The following is a 15287-nucleotide window of genomic DNA, read 5'->3' on the forward strand; positions in this document are numbered from 1 at the left end:
ATGGATAGAGGATTGGCTAATTAATAGAAGACAAAGAGTTGGGATAAGGGGGGCATTTTCAGGATGGCAACCTACAACTAGTGGAGTGCCACAGGGATCAGTGCTGAGGCCACAATTATTTACAATATACATTAATGGCTTGGATGAGGGAAGTGAATGTACTATCGCCAAGTTTGCGGATGACACAAAAATAAATGGGAAGGCCAGTGGTAAGGATGACACAAAGAGTCTACAAAGGAACATAGACAGGTTAAGTGAATGGGCAAAAACTTGGCAGATGGAATATAACGTGGGAAAATGTGAGGTTATGCATTTTGGCAGGAAGAATGGAGGAGCTGAATGTTATTTACATGGAGAAAGACTGCAGAAAGCTGCAGCACAGATGGATTTGAGGGCCTTCGTGCATGAATCACAAAAAGCTAGCATACAATTTCAGCAGGTAATCAGGAAGGCAAATGGAATGTTGGCCTTTATTTCAAAGGAAATGGAAATATAAAAATAGGGAAGTCTTGCTAAAACTGTACAAGACACTAGTTAGACCACACCTAGAATACTCTTTGGTTTTGGTCCCCTTATCTAAGGAAAGATATACTGGCATTGGAGGCAGTCCAAAGAAGGTTCACTAGGTTGATCCCGGGTATGGAGGGATTTTCTTATGAGGAGAGGTTGAGTAGGTTGGGCCTGTACTTATTGGAGTTTAGAAGAATGGGAGGCAACCTTATTGAAACATATAAGATTCTTAGGGGGCTTGACAGGGTATATGCTGAGAGGTTGTTCCCTCTTGTGGGAGACTCTAGGACCAGAGCGCATAATCTCAGAGTAAGGGGTGGCTCATTTAAGACAGAGATGAGGAGGAATTTCTTCTGTCAGAGGGTAGTGAATCTGTGGAATTCCTCACCGCAGAGGGCTGTAGAGGCTGGGTCGTTAAGTATATTCAAGGCCGAGATAGACAGGTTTTTAACCAGTAAGGGAATCATGGGTTATGGGGAAAAGGCAGGAAAGTGGAGTTGAGGATTATGAGATCAGCCATGATCTCATTGAATGGTGTAGCAGACTCGATGGACTGAATGGCCTACTTCTGCTCCTATGTCTTATGGTTATGGTTTTATGGACATATAGATTTCACCAAGACAAAGATGGTATTTAACAGAGTAAACCAACAAGTCGAATTTAATCATATTAAGCCTTATCTTTAGATTGGTGAGTATCATAATTGACTGCTTCCTGAGGACAAAGAAGTTGCTAAATGAAATAATGATTGCTGTAATGTTTCTGTCTGTTGCCACCATAATTGTCTTCCTAGAAGAATGGATTCTTGAAGGAAATGGGATAACAAATGGAATGGGCTCCAGTGGACAACAAATCTTACAAATTCAGGAATATACTTTATTGAGGACAATGGCTCTGAGAATCCAAAATGCAGACGAGTGTTACCTGCAGAGATTCTAAAATATTTGCACAATTACTAAGAATGATGTTTAAAAGGTAGGAATACCACAGGAATCAGGATATTAAAACAATCTGAACTCACACATAGCTGTGAGTAAGGAGAACAGCAGCACCATGTTAATCAACACGCTCTGATGTCACTTGATAAAAAAAAATAGTGAAAGTTAAAGGTTTGCTACAAAGATTCATTCGAAGTACAATCAGTGCCTTCAAGTCATATTAAAAGTAAATACCAGGGAAATGTCAACTGATGTTAATTCCAAACCATTGCCCTGCAGATGGGAGGTATATCAGGGCAGGAAGGGAGGGAATGTAGAGAAGAGCAGCCAATTAAATTTAACTCAAACTGGAAAACAATTTATAGGTCTTTAGCTTCTAATCGAAAGAGGAACATTGTAAAATGGATAGACGTAAATTATCAGGAGCCTGGCAGAACTCCCAGTAAGCGCACCTGATAGGGGTAGATAATCTTTGCTGGCAGTGCTTTCTTCATTCATAGTGACCCCTCATATGTCAGTTTTATTGCCAGCAATCTCATCAGTGCTTTGAGAACCCGTGATTACTTCTTTCAAGAATTTGTACGTCTTAAAACCTCTTGGAAGAATCTTTTAATAGATGGTTACGATGGTGGGGATAGAGACATAAATATTGGGCAGGGCTAGGTTCCTTTGAAAGATTTTCTTCCCTTCACACCTTCCCAAGATGGTGGTCTCCATCACTGTGTGGCATAGATTAGCCCAGCCAAGAACTCTTCACTTGCTCACTCATTGAGCTAAATTTGAATGGAAGTGGAGGATGACATTTGAATATCATGGTTTTCTGATGATCCAAATTGTTATTACTGTCGTTAATCTTACAAAAAGAATCAGTCTGACATTTGGGATTCATGTACAGTGATAGATTTTTTTGCAAAATGATGCTTCTGGCCAAGAGCATAATTTTGTAAAATTAATTGACATAAAGTTATCAGGAGCATGCCTGGGCTCCCAGTAAGTTCTTTTGATGGTTTAGGCTCCATGCTGGGAGTGCAATTTTGTACACCTACTCCTCATATCTCACAGCTTTGTTGATAAAATGCTGTTGCTCCCTCAATTACTTGTTAGATTGACTCATGTTCTGGTTTGAGTGAGCTTTAGCTGAAGGCAGCATCAGTGGGTTGACATTTGGAATGAAGCAGAAACAAGAGGCAGTTAATTAGAAGGTATAAATTCAAAATGTCAAACCATTGGATGCCATAGTCCATCTTTCACTGTAGTGGGTACATGCACACTTTGCCCATGTCAGCAATGCTGCATATAATCCTGCCAGCTCTGCATCTCCTCCATTCTCATATTGATATGAGGCCACTTCTGGGTGGGAGCTCTGGCCACCTGTTGTGAGGATGGTCAAAGGTCACAAAATCTCAGTGCAGGGTATGTGAGTCTCACCAATTTTTATGGCACTGCTGCCCTGCTCTCAGCAGGAAAGAGGCCAGACAGCAGACGAAAATCGTCCCCTTTAACTCTCAATTTCTAGTAACTAAACCCAATTTTTCTTCAAAAAGTACTGGCAGCAGTGGATATTTGAAATCACTATTAAATTTGAGCAGCAATGAGAGCCTGATCACATCCACAAACCTTTAGGCTATCCAGCTTAATAAAAGATAAAGGAAACATCGCTGGCTCCTGTTTCATAGCAACCAGGGATTTTGCTCCACACTAACATAGCCAAAACCAAATGCATTAATGACACAGCCTTCCTAACCCTGGACAGGGAGAAGAGCTATGAATTACAGAGGCAGGGAAAAATAAGGAACTGTTTGGATTTACAGAGCAGAATATTGCACTGAATACATGCATGGCCACTGTACCCGGGGAAGACAGAGGAGCAAATATAAGAGAGGATGATCAAAGGCATCGACCTGAAATGTTAACTCTGTTTCTCTCTCCGCAGATGCTGTCTGACTTGCTGAAGGCTTTCCAGCATTTCCTGTTTTTATTTCAGGTTTACGACATCCGCAGTATTTTGCCTTTGGATCATATTATGCAGGAAAGGATGATTTGGCACATCAGATTTGCCCCTTCCACAAACTCTGCCCCACTTATGCAACCTCCCTAGCCTGAGAAAAATCAGCAAGCCATTTACTTTGACACCCATCTTAGACTAAGTTCAACTTCTCCTCTCAAGTCTCCCTGTGCCTTGGACTGGAGGGAGGGTCATCAGATATATTTCTATTGGTGCCTATCTTAAGAACCAACTACTCAGCCACTTAACCTTCTGTATGGGAATGCCTACAGCCTCCATTGGCTACATCCCCTGAACAACCTGGTTAAGACTTGGGTAAAGAAAACAAAGTGTATGGGGAGCTTCAGCTCAGATTTACCACTCCACAGCTTGGGTTGGCAGCAATTTTTAAACTCCAGTCTATTTTTGTTTGGCACAGTTTTGAGGTAGACTTCACAATGAAACAAAGCACCCTCACATACACGGTTTTTTTCCTATTCTCTTATTTCAAGACATAAATCCATCTAAGTACACCAGTGACTGCAAGCCAGAAAATGGGATAAATGTGGTTTCAAACCAGGATCAGTTTTGCAAACTGGTAACTGAAAATGCAGGTTAATTTGCTTCTGAGGCTGCACTGCTTTTTTTTTCAACTTACACGGGCTGATTACCTTAAATGGACTGCACAGGAGGGCTTCAGACTCCAACTTTTTCTATTATTTTCAAGCAGTTTTCAGATGCCAAAATTATCCAAGCTTCACAGCCTCAGGCAACAATGCTTCACCATCTCCCCACCCCCTCCACAGTTGTTGTGCTGCAGGAACCTATCTTTTGACAACGGACCATGAATTACTTTGGACAAGGTAGTTTTAAAAGAGAAATTGTTTTAACTGGTTATGGACACAAGTATGAATAAACGCTTTGTACTAAATGGTTCATAATTGTAGATGGGTCATTAATGCTTCTAATTTCTGACAGCTACCTACCTGCAGCATATTCTGCTATTTCTTTTTACCTTTGCAATGTCCCTCCCCAGCATCATTCCACAACCCATATTCACAGTCCATAGGCCTACACCAGTGTGCAACAGAGGTAAGTGGCAGAGGCAAGCATCAGTTCACCCGCTGGCTAGCTTTTCTTCACTCCACTCCTCCCCACCTGCCCTTACCCACCTTGCTACACTTCTGACCTAAACTTCACAGAACCAAAGAATGGTTACAGAACAGAAGGGTGCCATTTGGCTCACTGCGTCTGTGCCATTTCTCCAAAGGAGCAATTCACCTAGTGCCACTCAACCATCTTCTCCCTGTGACCATGCACACTCTTCCTTATCAGAGAATAATCCAACTCCCTCTTGATCGCCTCAATTGAACCTGCCTCCACTATATTCTCGGATGGTGCAATCCAGATCCTAATTGCACGCTGCATGAAAATGTTTTTCCTCATGTCTCCATTGCTTCTTTTGCCAATTATCTTAAATTGGCGCCCTCTGGTTCTCGATCTTTCCATCAATGGGAACAGATCTCCTTCTTTCCTCTGTCCAGCCCTCTCGTGATTTTGTATGCCTCTATCAAATCTCCTCTCAACCTTTTCCTCTTCAACTTCTCCAAACTATCTACATAATTGAAGTTCCTCATCCCTGGGACCATTTTCATGAATCATTTTTGCACTCTCTCTAAAGCCTTTGTATCCTTCCTGAAGTGTGGTGCCCAGAACTGGAAAAAACACTCCAGTTGTGGCCGAACCAGTTTTCTGTACAAACTTTACATAACTTACTTGCTTTTGTACTCTATGCCCCTATTCATAAAGCATCAGAATGCAGTATGCTTTATTAACCATACTCTGAACCTGTCACCTTCAATGATTTATGCACATGTACATTCATGTCCCCCTGCTCCTGCACCCCCTTTAGAACTTGCCCCAAAGGTACAAAGAACCGAGACCTCAGTGTGTTGGGGGCTGGATTGTATTTTACCACCCCACAAGGCAACATGTTAGCACCCTTGCCACTTTCAATACTTAGAAGCAGCAGGTATAAATAATGCAGAGTGTATATGAGCCTTAAAGTGAGCTTGTAGGTCATCAACTACTTGTTGACCCAAAGGCAAATCTAGTGCAAATGAGAGTGATTGGATGTGTGCATTTTCATTTCTGGTTGATTATTAACAACATGTTCTCAGGCAATTAAGTAAACCCGTTAGTTTGTTGTAAGTAACTGCCTGTGAGTGCAAGAGGGATGGATCTAGAAAGCTCCACAAATAAGGATATAGATAATAGCAATAAATAGGCTGATGAATCGCAGTGAAATAATCTGGAGGAGTTCTGTCCACAAGCTGTCCGCAAGCATTACCCAGACCTCCCTGTCGTTTGCCATTTCAATACACCACCCTGTTCTCATGCCCACATGTCCGTCCTTGGCCTGTTGCAATGTTCCAGTGAAGCTCAACGCAAACTGAAGGAACAGCACCTCATCTTCCGACTAGGCACTTTACAGCCTTCCGGACTGAATATTGAGTTCAACAACTTTAGATCATGAATAGGTTTAAGGTGAGAGGAGAAAACTATAATAGATTTAAGGTGAGAGGAGAAAACTATAGAGGAGATGTGCGGGGCAAGTTTTTTACGCAGAGGGTAGTGAGTGTCTGGAATTCGCTGCCAGAGGAGGTGGTGGAAGCAGGTACGATAGCGGTGTTTAAGAGGCAGCTTGACAAATACATGAATAGGACGAGAATAGAGGGATACGGACCCGGAAGTGCAAAATGTTTTAGTTGACAGGCAATATGATCGGCGCAGGTTTGGAGGGCCGAAGGGCCTGTTCCTGTGCTGTACTTTTCTTTGTTCTTTGTTCTAACTCTCTCCTCCATCCCCACCCCCTTTCCGATCCCCTTTTTCCAATAATTTGTATATATTTTTCTTTTCCCACCTATTTCCATTATTTTTAAATGTATTTCCATCCATTGTTTTATCTCTACCTTTTAGCCTATTTTGATCCCTTCCCCCCACCCCACCCCCACTAGGGCTATCCCTTGCTCGTCCTGCTTTCTACCTTTAATGTCACCATTAGCACATTTCTTAGCTAATATCACCACCGTCAACACCTCTTTGTCCCTTTGTCTATGACATCTTTTGGCAATCTCCACCTATCACTGGCCCTCTATCCAGCTCTACCTGTCCCAGCCCCCCTTAAACCAGCTTATATTTCACCTCTCTTCTATTTTTCCTTAGTTCTGGTGAAGGGTCATACGGACTCGAAACGTTAACTGTGTTCCTCTCCGCAGATGCTGTCAGACCTGCTGAGTTTTTCCAGGTATTTTTGTTTCGGATTTCCAGCATCCGCAGTTTTTTGCTTTTATCTGTGTGGAGGAGTTCTTACTTGGTTAAGCAGCAGGGGGGCTAGGCTGGCACTGCACTGGAACACTGGAACCGAATTACGATAGTGGGATGGTGGAAATCTTGTGAGCAGCAGCCAGATCTGGATGCAAAGTGCAGGTCAATGGCTCACGTTAAGGCTGAACATTAGGAAGAGCTCATCCATTGTGGAGTTGCGATAAAATCTAATTGTTGCTGATATCTCACCAGCTCAGTTGTTGTTTAATAAATCCGACATGAGGAATCTGGAGTGTGTGTGTTGCCCTTGATTTAAATCTGGTAGCAACAGCTGGGTTATGATATTTGTCAAGGCCTGTGCTAATGTGGCACATCAGCATGAAAAGGAATTGACACAAGGGACAAATTTAACTATTCAAATATTTACTGGATTACCATTAATACATTTGTGATTTGGCACCAATCAGTATTTACTGAAAGTATGAGAATACGAGATTGTGCTTCACATACTAAAGGGCTTTAGTGACATATTTCTCCTTTGACATGCTGACGTACACTTTGCATCAGTTAACATCACGGGAAAGTCGAATTCAGAAACTTTCTGAGGGACTAGATCTAATTTAATGTAAATCAGAAGGGGGAAGGAGGGAAATGCTCCACTTGGTCATCTAACAGATGCAACATCACCCCTGTGGACCACCATTGCCGCCCATGGCTGAGGGTAGGAGGCCCAAACCATTTTCAAATTTAGAATTATGAGGGCTTTCCTCTGCTGTGGCAGGAACTTAGAAGCAGGCAGCTAAACGTTCCTCCTGTCCCCATGAAAACATTTTTTAAAAGAAGGATCAGATCACTCAGGCCACTCTTCATTGTTTTGCAGTAGTCCCTTTAAGAAGTGCCTGTTAAGCCGCTCAACACCTAGCTGAAGAACTGGACTTGCGTGCACTTTGCATTCTCTGCCCATTCCTCTGCAAAAATTGCAATTGAGGTCATATGACCAGAGTAGGACTCTTGATTTGCATAGTTTGGTGGGAGTGTAAGGGGGGCCTGCGGGAAAATGGAATCAGGTGAACAAATTAAAAGAAGTTGGATTTATATAGCACCTTTCATGGCCTCAGGATTTCCCTTTGCACTTTACAGCCAATTAGATATTTTTGAAGTTAGTCGCTATTGTAATGCAGAAAACATGTCAGCCAGTTTGCACACAGCAAGATCCCGAAAACAGCAAGAAGATAAGAACCCAATAATCTGCTGCTTGAGATATAAATATTGGTCAAAACTCTTTTGAAATTGTGACACTGGATCTTTGATGTCCACTTGTGAAGGCAGACAAGGCCTTAGCATCCCATCTGAAAGTCCGCACCTCTGACAGTGCAGCATTCCTTCAGTACTGCAGTGGAATGTCATTGCTGGGTTTTGTGCTCTGGTCTCTGGAGTGGGACTTCTATTTGTTCATGAGATGTGAGTGTCGCTGGCACAGCCAGCATTTGTTGCCCATCCCTAATTGCCCTTGAGAAGCTAGCGATCAGCCATCTTCGTCTACATCTACAAGATGCACTGTAGCGACATGCCAACGTTCCCACAACTTGAATCCACAAGCTTCTGACTCAGAAGTGAGAGTATTATCACTTTTTTAATAAGGTTGGACAAATTATCAATGGATTATCCAGAGATTCCTCCCCCACTCACCTTCAGTGAAAGACTGATTTGTTCTATTGTCTTGTTCCTCGGCACAATTGCCACTGCTCTCTTTACACTGGAGGGCAATCAAGCTTAAAATATTTTGGAGGAAGGCATCAAGGCTGCTCTTTGACTCATTTATTTAGTGGAGTGCTTGAGCAGTTTGAGAAAGGACTTCTGTCCTGGACACTTTTTCTCATAAAATCTCTGACCAGAAAGTTATCAAATAGGTGGATCAAGAGCACTAGTGACAGTCAAGGAGTAGGATTCAAACTCAGAACTTCACCTCCGGATATTTTAACTTTTACAGCTACCTGGAAATCCTGTGTTCAATTTCCTTTGTTCAGCAGTGAACCTTAAGAAACTGAGGAAAATAAACCAAAGCTCATGGGGAAATCCCTTCATTTCTACCGTATCTCACTTGAAAAATGAGTGGCACAGGACAATCTGGTGTAAGCAGTGGCTCAGTGGTATAACTGGTCATTCATTTAGTGAATACATGAGTCAGCTTTGCAATGGAAAAAGTTGAAATCTCTGCTTTTACTCAAACAAGATGATTGTCTGAATAGTGAAACCTTAGCTGAGAAGCATTTGCTTTATAATGATAATGAGCACTAAATGCAACATGTCTAATGCTAATAGGTGTAAGATATTGATCACAATAAGTAGCAGAGCATTATTATACAAGAATTAACTTATATTACAGGCCTGTCACTATAGTGATATTGTTAGAAGGTAAGGAGTACACCACATAGACCAGTGATCCTGCTCCAACATTTTAGCTGATCATCTACATCACTTTCCTGCCCTATTCTCATATCTCATGATTCCCTGAGTGTCCAAAAATCTATTGATCTCAATCTTGAATATACTCAACAATTGAGCATCCATTGCTGTCTGGGGTAGAGAATTCCAAAGGTTCACAATTCTCAGAGTGAAGAAATTTCTCCTCATCTCAGTTCTAAATGGCTGACCATTTATTCTGAGACCATGACCCCAATTCTAGCTAGGGGGAAACATCCTCCCACCATCTACCCTGTCAAGCCCTTCAAAAATGTTATCTGTTTCAATGAAAGCACCTTTCAATCTCCTAAAAAGGGCCACTCCCCTCAAATCTTTCTTCAGATGATGGCCCTCCCATCACTAGAATCAATCACGTCAACCTTTGTTGTAACCCCTCTATAAGGCAAGGGCATTCTTCTTTAGGTAAAGAGACTAACACTGTACACAGTATTCCAAGCATGGCCACACCAAAACCATGTATAACTGCAGCATGACCTCCTTACTCTTATATTCCAAACTACTTGTCATAAAGAATGGCATAGCATTTGCCTTCCTAAATGCTTGCCATACCTGCTATGAAGAACATTACTTGTATTATTACGGTGCATTTTTATATATTGTTAGCATCATAATTTGATAGGCAACTACACCATCTATTTGAAGAAAAACATACTCGTATGCAGCCAATTGAAGTAGAAAGTAAACTTGAGACCCAAAGGGTTTAACCTCCAAATGTAAGATGATTAGATCAAGTGAAAAGGAAAAGAGTGCAAATCCTAGATAAGTGGTACAACAGGCAGAATTTAAAGGCATCCCCTGTGGCAGGTTTGGTGGTGGACCCCACCGCCTTCCTGCCTCTGCCCCGATAAATTGCCTTATTAAATGCTTCGTTTAAGGGCCACAGTCTGCTGATGCTGGTATCTGTAGTATAAGGGTAGCTGGTTAATGTGGGACTGGGAAACAGTACCTCCCACAGTGACACGTTACCTGAGACTAGAGTCAGTTGTGGACTTTCTTTTGTTTGTTCATGGGATGTGGGTGGCGCTGGCTGGGCCAGCATTAATCGCCCATCCCTTATTGCCTTTGAGAACTGAGTGGCTTGCTAGGCCATTTCAGAGGGCAGTTAAGAGTCAACCACATTGCTGTGGGTCTGGAGTCACATGTATGCCAGACCAGGTAAGGATGGCAGATTTCCTTCCCTAAAGGGAATTAGCGAACCAGATGGTTTTTTACGACAATCGACAATGGTTTCATGGTCATCATTAGACTTAAAAGTCCAGATTTTTTATTGAATTCAAATTCACCATCTGCTGTGGTGGGATTTGAACCTGGGTTCCCAGAGAATTACCTTGGATACACTGCAGTACTAGTTCAGTGACAATACCACTACACCAATGCCTTCCCAACAGGGACAGAGACCTCTGTAGAAGCAAGCAGTGAGTTAGCTCATAGCTTGGGCTATGCCTTATATATATGTGTGCATAGTTATGTGTTATTAACCAGACAAGATTCAGAACCTCTATGAGACTTATTGAACATGCAGCAGACACCATGGTGGCAGCTAAAGGAAAAACCTGGAACCTCAGAGAAGCTGGAGAAGAAATCCTCTGATATTGAAGGGAAGCCCCAGAATAGATGATTGAACAAATTGCGGAAAAACTGGGTTCACACCAGGAACACTCTTTCCGGAAAGACTTGCACAAGCCAGTGGGCCCTGAGCAGAGCAGATAGGGAGTTGACAAAGAGAAGTTCAACTCCTAGGAGTAGAAAAAGCGTATCAGAGGAAGACAAGAAAGTGCCAGAAACACAAACTGCAACTCAAACTCGGAATCAACAAAGATTGCCCAAATCAACAGAGCCTACCACCCCGCGAATGTGACCAGAACGAGATCTGCAAGAATTGTCAAGCATCCAGATCGTCTGAATTTATAAAGTCAGAGGCTTGAGGGTGGGCAGAAGGGGAAGCACGATTGTAAGGTAAATACATTAAGTAAAGACTGGGGGGGGGGGGAGGTGTAGTATAAGGCTATCTGGCATAGCATAAGAGCCATAAGACATAGGAGCAGAAATTAGGCCATTCGGCCCATCGAGTCTGCTCCGCCATTCAATCATGGCTGATAAGTTTCTCAAACCCATTCTCCCGCCTTCTCCCCGTAACCTTTGATCCCCTTACCAATCAAGCACCTATCTACCTCGGTCTTAAGTACACTCAATGACCTGGCCTCCACAGCCTTCTGTGGCAATGAATTCCATAGGTTCACCACTCTCTGGCTAAAGAAGTTTCTCCTCATCTCTGTTCTAAAAGGTCTTCCCTTTACTCTGAGGTTGTGCCCTCAGGTCCTAGTCTCTCCTACTAATGGAAACATCTTCCCCACGTCCACTCTATCCAGGCCTTTCACTATTCTGTAAGTTTCAATCAGATCCCCCCTCATCCTTCTAAACTCCATCAAGTATAGACCCAGAGTTCTCAAATGTTCCTCATATGTTAAGCCTTTCATTCCTGGGATCATTCTTGTGAACCTCCTCTGGACCCTCTCCAGGGCCAGCACATCCTTCTTGAGATACGGGGCCCAAAATTGCTCACAATATTCTAAATGTGGTCTGACCAGAGCCTTATAAAGCCTCAGCAGCACATCCCTGCTTTTATATTCTAGTCCTCTCAAAATAAATGCCAACATTGCATTTGCCTTCCTAACTACCGACTCAACCTGCAAGTTAACCTTAAGAGAATCCTGGACTAGAACTCCCAAGTCCCTTTGCACTACAGATTTCTGAATACTCTCCCCATTTAGAAAATAGTCTATGCCTCTATTCTTCCTACCTCACACTTGCCCACGTTGTATTCCATCTGCCACTTCTTTGCCCATTCTCCTAATCTGTCCAAATCCTTCTGCAGCCTCCCCGCCTCCTCAATACTACCTGTCCCTCCACCTATAGCAAGGGTTAATGTGGGCCTGGGAAACAGCATCGCCCACGGTGTGATGTAAAGAGGCACATGACCTGAGACGAGTGTCAGTTGTGGACTGAACAAAGACCTGTGTAGAAGCAAGTATGAAGTTAGCTCATAGCTTAGGCTATGTATAGGATATATGTACATAGTTATGTGTTATCAATGAACACTTAATGATCAACCATAAAAGACTCAGAACCTCTTCAGGAGAACTACTGAACATGCAACATACAACAGTATTCACCGAGCAGCAGGCAGGGGATTCACCCTGCAGGATGTCCAAAAATCGAACCCAGTTGGAGTTGCCTGTGGGCTTCCAGGGGAGGGCTCTTGTTTGAAGGCACTCTGAGTCTGATCGAGGGATCTGGCATCGGGAAGGGGGGGTACCACGGAGAGCCACCTCACCTGCCCTTGCTGCCGATCTCCCTTCCCCACAACCCCAACCAGCAATGCTGCTGAGCAATGCACAGCTCTTGGCGGAGTGGGTGGGACAGGATTTCTGCCCCCTCAACGTCCTTGATCCTGGGAAAGGCCCGCCAATTCCCCCAAAAGTGCTTTAATGCAGTGGGCCTTCCCGAAAGTGGGTGACACGGGGCTCTTGCTGAATCTCCATCCTAAGGACAAGACGCCCGTTGCCTATGTTGAATACTGCCCAATGTCTTTTCATAATATTGTGCATCTTTACCAGTTCGCTTGTCAGTGATTATGTCGCTTTGATATGATTATTGTAGTTTAAATGATAAGTAACACTGAGAAAAAACAAGAACACACAGAATGAAACGAAAACCATTTATCATACCATAGCTAATTGCTGATAGCAGTGATTTTGCCACAGTCAAACATGCGATGGAGAATGTGGCTTACTACTACTGCTCTTAAAGCAAGCTGTCCTGCAGGGTCCTCGAATGAACTGACCACTCACCTAACATGTTTGGGTAGCTTTGATCCAGGACACATTCCCTGTGGCAGAGATTGAAAATTAATAGTCCTTGAAATAGATGAGTAAAGTTTAGTCACATGCAGCTTCCTTCAGCTTCAGGTGATACCTGGAGCCTATGTCCGTCCAGGAGGATGGGCTGGGGTTGAGTTGCCACCAGTTCCGGGTGCCTCCCCTGAAATACAAGGCTAAGGTAGTGTAAAGAAAAGCAGAACATGTTTAGATATTGTGGCTTTTCTTCAACATTGGGGTAAAAATAATTTCACTGTAAACTTCAGTGGATTACTTTCCCAAGTGCCGATCTGGGGCTGTTGAATAACATGTTTTTTTTTTAACTACGTGCAATTGTACATGTGAGAAAACAGGAATGAGTTTTCTTTGCATCATATCATGGTCTGCTGCACACATTTCAACCTCTCCTCACTGCAGTCGCATCCCCAGCATCCTAGCAACGCCATAGCTACTGATTTTTAAAAAATCATTCATGGGATATGGGCTTCGCTGGCTGGGCCAGCATTTATTTCCATCCCTAGTTGCCCTTGAGAAGGTGGTGGTGAGCTGCCTTCTTGAACCACTGCAGTCCATGTGGTGTAGGTACACCCACAGTGCTGTTAGGGAGGGAGTTCCAGGATTTTGACACAGCCACAGTGAAGGAACAGCGATATATTTCCAAGTCAAGATGGTGAGTGGCTTGGAGGGGATCTTCCAGGTGGTGGCGTTCCCATGTGGCTGCTGCCCTTGTCCTTCTAGATGGTAGTGGTTGTGGGATTGGAAGGTGCTGTCGAAGGAGCCTTGCTGAATTGCTGCAGTGCATCTTGCAGATGGTACACACTGCTGCCACTGTGCATTCCTGGAGGAAGGAGTGAACATTTGTGGATTGGGGGGCGGGGGGCAATCGAGCAGGGCTTGATTTCCAAGGTCACCTCTTGACAACCTGCTACCCCTATGCAAACAATCTTCCTCCATTTGATACTTAAGGCTGAAGGTGCCACAAAGTTATTTTCTTAAGTGACTTTAGTCAAAGGCTCAAGTTGAAGCTGCTCCTCCTGCCTCTCAACATTCACCTCCTAAGCCTTTGTGCGTAGTGACGGTTCAGGCGGGGGTAGCAACGAGCGGGGGCATTTTTCAAAAATCATCGATTATCACACCTCTGCTTGGCATTTCTGCACCATTGGGACCTGCACTTTCACAAGCCCGGAGCTCCGACATCAGATCGGATCGGAATCTGGACCTAGGACCTTCCTTGAACAGGAACGCAAGTTTAGGAGAAGGGAGAGGCGAGCGGAAGATTTGGGGAGCGGGAGGTTCAGTGAAAACAAGGATCAGTGAGATATTGAGTCAGGGAGCGGGGAAACATGCAAGCCGGAGGGTCGGCAACAGAAGGGTGGGTTAGGGAGTGGGAGAGGCAGTGAACCCGAGGGTCAGCGAGAGGAAGGGTCTGTATCGACTGAGAGCAGTTGTGTGGTGAGTGGGAGGTTCTGGAAGCAGGATTGGCACGAGTGAAAGGGAAGTAGAAAGTTACCATATTTCTTCCATATTTTTAAATTTATTTTATTTTATAAGTTATTTCATTTAATATAGGAATTTAGCAATGTAAAGTATTTCATCAAGGCCGCATTTGACCGAGTGTGGCATCAAGGAGCCCTAGCAAAACTGGAGTCAATGGGAATCAGGGAGAAAACTCTCCCCTGCATGTAGTCATACCTAGCACAAAGGAAGGTGGATGTGGTTGTTGGAGGTCAGTCATCTCAGCTCCAGGACATCACTGCAGGAGTGCCTCAGGGCAGTGTCCTCAGCCCAACCACCTTCAGCTGTTTCATCAATGACCTTCCTTCCATCATAAGGTCAGAAGTGGGGATGTTCACTGATGATTGCACAATGTTCAGCACCATTCGTGACAACTCAGGTACTGAAGCAGTCCATGTCTAAATGCAGCAAGACCTGAACAATATCCAGGCTTGGGCTGACAAGTGGCAAGTAACCTTTGCACCACACAAGTGCCAGGCTATGACCATCTCCAACACGAGAGAATCCAACCATCGCCCTTTGATGTTCAATGGCATTACCATCACTGAATCCCCCACTATCAACATCCTGGGGGTTACCATTGACCTGAAACTGAACTGGACTAGCCAAATAAATACTGTGGCTACAAGGGCAGGTCAGAGACTAGAAATC

The 15287-nt window shown here is 43.7% G+C and overlaps 1 protein-coding gene across 5 annotated transcripts in view; it reads right to left on the reverse strand.

Annotated features, from left to right (window-relative positions):
* The window catches only part of chrm3b (cholinergic receptor, muscarinic 3b), a 1038143-nt gene that overhangs the window by 308130 nt on the left and 714726 nt on the right, over positions 1–15287 (reverse strand). The window lies entirely within an intron of this gene.

This window comes from Cetorhinus maximus, chromosome 14 (genome assembly GCF_964194155.1).
Source record: "Cetorhinus maximus chromosome 14, sCetMax3.hap1.1, whole genome shotgun sequence".
Lineage (NCBI taxonomy): Eukaryota > Metazoa > Chordata > Chondrichthyes > Lamniformes > Cetorhinidae > Cetorhinus > Cetorhinus maximus.